Below are 6,818 nucleotides of genomic sequence, written 5' to 3'. Positions count from 1 at the left end.
ATACAGAAATGAATCCCCAAACTAGCAATGGTGGAAAACATATATTTAAATATGAATCCTAAGAAGAAGAATATAGACAAAATAGAAACATTAAAAGAGGAAGTAAAAGCTTATAGATAATTTTAAAAATAAGTTCCAGGACAATAAGACTTAGAAAAATGGCTAATTATTATTTTAATTAACTCAAATTGTTGAATTCTATGTCATGTTGATATATATGGCCAAATCATAGCATGCTGTAATTGTTTAAATTAATCAGGAAGGCAAGAAGGCACCACAGTTCATTAGTTTATGCATTTGTTCAAAAATATTTACTGAACTCTTCATATATTCCAGGCACCTGAGTAGGCACTTGAGAGGTGATAGAAAAGAGCTCCATCCTTACAGGACTTATAATCAATTATGTTGTAGACAATGAACAAATAAAAGAATTAACATTTACCATCATTCAGGTTGTTATAAATAATAAAAGAATAAGGACACAGAAGAAAGGAATAGAAAATAATATAGACATGTTTAGATTATTTGATTAGGGAAAAGTTCAAGGAGGTAATAATTAAAGAGGGACCTGAATAAAATAACTGAATGGATATCTAAGAAATATTTGAGAAACATGTAAAAGATATGAAAGACTGGGGTAAGATTATTTTAGGAAGAGAAAACTAAAAATGCAAAGCCCTTGAGGAGAAAGTAAAATTGTCATATTTGGCCAATGTAGCTGGGCTGAGCTGAGGTAGGAGATTATTTAAAATACATATGCAACCAAAGCACAATCTATGGTGATGATGATGATGATGATGATGATGATGATGATAAGGATTGCAAAATTGGATTTCATTAAAATAATAAAAACCCTGTGAGAAAAACTGTCAAAAAAATGAAAAAATGAAAAAATAAACTAAGGACTAAGAGAAAATATTTGCATAAGGCATATCTGATAGAGGACTATTATCCAAAATATACAAAGAATTCTTAAAAATCAATAATAAAAAACAAAACCCAATTAAAACATGAGTCAAAGACCTAAAGGACACCTCAGCAAAGAAGACATACAGATTGGAAATGAGCATGTGAAAAGATGTTCAGGGATCCCTGGGTGGCACAGCGGTTTAGCTCCTGCCTTTGGACCAGGGCGCTATCCTGGAGACCCGGGATCGAATCCCACGTCGGGCTCCCGGTGCATGGAGCCTGATTCTCCCTCTGCCTATGTCTCTGTCTCTCTTTCTCTCTCTCTCTCTGTGTGACTATCATAAATAAATAAAAAATTAAAAAGAAAAGATGTTCAACATCATATGTCATTCGGTAAATGCAAATTAAAACCAGATAGCACTATATATCTATTTGAATGGCGAAAAACCAGAACACTGATCAAACCAAATGCCAGCAAGGATGTGGAGCAATAGGAACTCTCACTGCAGGTGGGAATGCAAAATGCAACAGCCCTGTTGGAAGATGGTTTGGAGAATTCTCACAAAATTAAAAATACTCTGGCCCTATGATCCAGCCACACTCCTTGGTATTCACCCAGAGTTGAAAACTTCTATTGACATAAAAACCTGCACATGGATGTTTATACTAGCTTTATTCATAATTACCCAAATTTGGAAGCAACCAAGCTGCCCTTCGGTAAATGATAAATAATCAGTGGTAGATCCAGACAATGGTATTTTATTTAGTATTAAAAATAAATGAGGGGTACCTGGTTGGCACAGTTGGTTAAGTGTCTGACTCTTGGTTTCAGCTCAGGTCATGATCTTCGGGTAGTGAGACTGAGCCCCACGTCAGGCTCTGAGCTGAGTGTGACATCTGCTTGAGACTCACTCCGTCTTCCTCTGCCCCTCCCCCCATGCTCTCTCTCTTTTTCTCAAATAAATAAATACATCTTCTTAAAAAAATTAATTAATGAGCTGTCAAGCCATGAAGAGGCATGGAGGAGTCTTAAATCCATATTACTAAGTGAAAGAAGCCAATCTGAAAAGACTACAACATAATGTAAGATTCCAAATATATGATATTCCGGAAAGAGCAAAACTATGGAGACAGTAAAAATATCAGTGGTTAGGAGGAGGAAGACTGAATAGATGGAGTGGAGCACAAAGGATTTTTAGGGCAATGAAACTATTCATATTGATGGATACATATCATACATTTGTCCAAATGCATGGAATGTAACACCAAGAGGGAACCCTAATGTAAACTACAGACTTTGAGTGATTATCATGTGTCATTGTAGGTTCATCGGTTGTTAACAATTATACCACTCTTGTGAGGGATATTAATAATGAAGAAGGCTGTATGTGAGGGCAGGGTACATATGGGAAAATCTGTATTTCCTCTCCACTTTGCTGTGGACCTACAACTGCTCCAAAAATAAACTCTATTATATACTGGAATTAAAATTAAAAAAAAAACAATATAGAAGTAAACAAAACAAAACAAAAACCCAAAAATAAACCATATTTAAAAATATGTGGGCAAAACCCGGATCCAGTGGGATCCTCTAAGCCATGACATGGCTCATCATTATTGTTCTAAATGGAAATGTGGCACAATCGATACTATGGAGAGAGAGAAGAGAAAAGCATGGAAGGGAGAGAGAAAGTACTTACAAAGCTGGTGGCATAGGGATCCCTGGGGGGCTTGGTCAGTTGAGTGTCAGACTCTTGATTTTGGCTCAGGTCATGATCTCAGGGTCTTGGGACTAAGCCCCACGTCTGGCTCCCTGTTCAGCAGGGTGTCTGCTTGTCTCCCCCTCCCTCTCCTCCTGTTTGTTCTCTCTCTCTCTCTTTCTCTCTCTTTCTAATAAATACATAAATAAACAAATAAATAAAACGTAAAAAAAAAAAAAAACAAAACCTTTGGTGTCTACTCAACTAATTGATGATGGTTATTTGGATAAGGCTGTTTTTGGTGGAGGTAATAAGAAGGGAAGAAAGAAATCAAAGATGCCAGATAAGTTCTTGGTTTTGCAACAACAATGTGAATGTCATTTGTAATAATGTTATGGGGAGTATTTGGAAGAAGCAGGGAATCATTAGGTGGCTTTGGACAAGTTAAGTTAGATATGCCTAACAGAATTGTCAAAAAGGGAGGTGTATATATCAGTCCATCTTAGGAGAAAAGTCTGGGTCTGAGATAAAAACTGATAATCATTGATACAGAGATGCATTTAATACCATTGGACTGGATCCAATCATCTAGAGACATAATGTAGGTGGAGAAAGGAAAGAGGGCAAAGTTAAGCCAAATACTTAAAGGTCAGGGGATGAAGACAAAACCAACAAAGACTACTTCATTGAACTAAAATAGGAAGAATATTAAGAATATGTGGCATTCTCAGAATTGGTAAATTTAGTGATTTGAAAAGGAGGAAGAATCAACTGGGTCAAACCTGTTGAGGAAGTCTGAGGCCTGATAATTGACCATTGGATTTGTTAAGTCAGAATTTGCTTTAGATCTTGACAAGAATATTTTCAAGGGGTTGATGGGATCAAAGTCTAAATAAAGAGGGTTGAAGACAGGATGTAAAGAAGGAAGTAGAGACTAATTGAGTCAATAACTTTGGGTCAATGACTGGAAGATAAGCAATAGTTAATAACTTTGAATCAGTGACTGGAGGAAATAGAAGGAATCAAGGAAATTTCTTGTTAACAAAACAAGGGAGCATGCCTACACTCGGACAAGAAAGGAAATTGGTAATATAGGAAAGGAAGCATCTGAATACAGAACAAGCTTCAGATTGCAAATCAGGGAAGAATGTTGAACACTATTGGCGGGTTTGACCTTAGATAATAACTGGGACAATTCATCAGTTCAAAAGTCAGAAAGCCAGAGTATATAAGAATCGGTGGGAGAAATCTTGTGTTTTCTCTCTGTAGAATCAGACACAGAGGGTGATATTGATAGTTGAAGAAAAGGGTAGAAAATATGCATTTTCCTTTCTGAGAGTGAGAGCACAGACAGGGAAACAGTGTGAGAAAACTCAAAGGTTCTAAGGGTCCAGCTGATACCTGGACTGATGAATATACATTAAGTGTAGGTGGAAATGGTAACTTATTTTGATGGGTTCATGAAGTTGAATGAGATGTTTGTAGTTTCAGATGCATTCATTTGGCATTGCCTCAAATTTAGATAAAATATTCATCATTCATTTCAAGAAATGGTTTGCGCTGGGGAAAAATATTTACCCTCTATCTCATCTATAGATTAGGCATAGTCTTACCTATCTTATGGGGTAATTGTGAGAATTAAATGATGTAAAACATTTAGGACAGTATCTGACAATAATAAGCATATCTCTATTGTAAGTTACTGCTATTGGTATTGTTTCTGTTACAAAAGTATCAATAATCAGCTCCCAGCTATTTGGAATTCTATGAGGGTATAGTTAGGGATGCAACTGGCATTAATAAACAGAAAACTTGCTTATGATGTTTCAACCACATGAGGGTTATTTTTCTAATCAACATGGGGACAGTCAAGGTCTGGATCAACTGTGCACGAGCGCTATCAGAAACCAATGCTCCTTACATTTTTCCGATAGCCATCTTAACGTATGGATTTTGTCTTCAGAGTTTCAGGATGGCTACTCTCCAAATAGGCTTTGCGCCAGAGTTCTAAATAAGATGAGGGAAATATAAAGTATGAATGTCTAATGTGTGGGGCAGCTGTGTGTGTGTGTGTGTGTGTGTGTGTGAATTAACCTGTTGATTTTCTCTTTGTTCTCATTGGCTTGAACTTCACAAAACACAAGGTAGTCTACAGTGCTATTTTATCAGGATAGATGCTCCTCTAAATAAAATTAGGGTTTTCTTTTTAAAGAAGCCTAGAATGCATATTTGTTAGGCAGCTAACTGCTTATGGCAAAGGGTCAAGATAAGGTCTTTTCCTTGGAAAAAGCACATTGGTTAGAGAAGATAAAGGCATAAACCTGCTTTCACAGACACAAATGTGCACAGAGCCAGGCAGAGAACAAAAATGTTGTAGTGAATTGAATGGCAAAGAATTACCTAGCAGTAATAGATAGATGGGATCCATGAGATCCATGGACTCAAAGTCCTTAGCTCTTTCAACAGAAGCCCAAATATTGATTTTATGTTAATTTCCCCCTCTTTTTTAGAATTATAAACTAGATTATTCTTTGTTAGTCAGCAGACCAACAATAAGTGTCTACGGCCTGGATCCCACACAATTCACCTCTGACTTGTACATTTTGGTTTCTTAAATTATAATAGAGACTTCAATCGGAATACTTCGCGAAGTGATACAGTAGTCTCATGGACAAAGGAACTCATTGAGAAGGATTTTGTTTTCTGTTCACATTGCAGGAAATGCAGTGCACCACAGAATCATAAATCTGTGCAGTGGAAGGGATCTAAGTAATTATCTAAAGCAACTTCTTTATTTTACACATGAAGAAACTGCAACCAAGAGAACTAAAATTACTTTCAAGGATACAGAACAAAGTTCTAGAATTCAGGTCTTCTGTTTCCTAGAGCCGGGCTCTTTCCACCTCAGCATGCATCTTCATGGAAGTCAGACAGAGGAGTGAGTTGAAACTGACAAGGCGATTGACCTAGTCCACTGGGCTCCTGATGCAGAAATAATAGATAATGTTTTAAACACTCCTGTCAATTCACCACGGTGATAATGCCAGGGAAGCAGAAGAGCTTCTAGAGATTGTGAAAATAACTCAGTTGAAGGCTATTTCACAGCCTCTGAGTCAATAATTAATTCTGCCAACAGGTAGTCATGTTATCCTTCTCTGAAGGTCATGCGGTTGCTCATCTTTTATTAAGATTTTATGAGAAAGAAACAAATGACCCCAAATAAGCCCACATCAAGGACTTTCTTAATATTGTTGAGCATTTGCATTGGGTTCTTTTCAGATAACCCTATCTCTTAATGAATCTGTATCTAAATCTGTAGAAAAATACAATATTGGAGGTCTTTGAATCACTGAAAAATTTTTTTTTAAATCCCAGTTTTCTAAGAATCCATTACTACCATAGGATAGATTATGTGTATTTCACTAGGTTTGCTCAAGTGGGGATATGTGCTGTAGGTTTTAGAAATATTTTTATTAGAATGTGTTAAATTTTTTTTAATTGATTAACTGTTTCCAGGCATTGATTATTTAAAAAGTATCAATTCAGAATACCTCATTTTTGGAATATTTCAGGTTACTGTTATTTGTGATTTTATCTAATGAAACAACCCATTAGGCCTCAATCATGAGAATATATTTCCATGCCTCTTTTTTAAGATGGTGAGTTTTGTCCTTAAGCATATTGAGGATGCTTCAGAAGAAAAAAAAAAAAAAGAGAAAGGAAAAATGGAGGATACCTGGCAATTAGTTAAATAGATAGTTCTCTGTTTAAGCCAAATGTTCATCTCCTAATTCCTAACTCAGTTGGAGCCTATGCTTTTTTCTGCTTTTCAATTTCATTTTTTATTTAGCTCACCTCTTTTCAACATTATTCTTTACCTGATACTAACAAGGTACAATTTGAGAGTTCATTGTTTTTTTCCTCTATAATTCTCCCAATTTCTGTTAGGCACAGCACCACTTAAACCATCCTAAGCAGATGTATATGTAGCTGCCTTTTTTTTTTTTAAAGCTCTCCAGGGAAAAAGACTCCATAAACTCCCTTGGTAACCAATTCCAGTGTTTAATGGATCATGTCCATTCATCTATAATAATATTTGTAATTATACAGCACATTTCTTCTGAGTAGCTCTTGGCACTTTAAAATAGTATTTCAATCCCCAAGACATTCCTAGAAGTAGGTGGTAAGCTTCATTATGCTCCTAGAGGG

The sequence above is a fragment of the Canis lupus genome, chromosome 2, assembly GCF_048164855.1.
Source record: "Canis lupus baileyi chromosome 2, mCanLup2.hap1, whole genome shotgun sequence".
In the NCBI taxonomy this organism is placed as follows: Eukaryota; Metazoa; Chordata; class Mammalia; order Carnivora; family Canidae; genus Canis; species Canis lupus.
The sequence above is the reverse complement of the archived record's forward strand: the minus strand, read 5'-3'. Positions refer to the sequence as shown.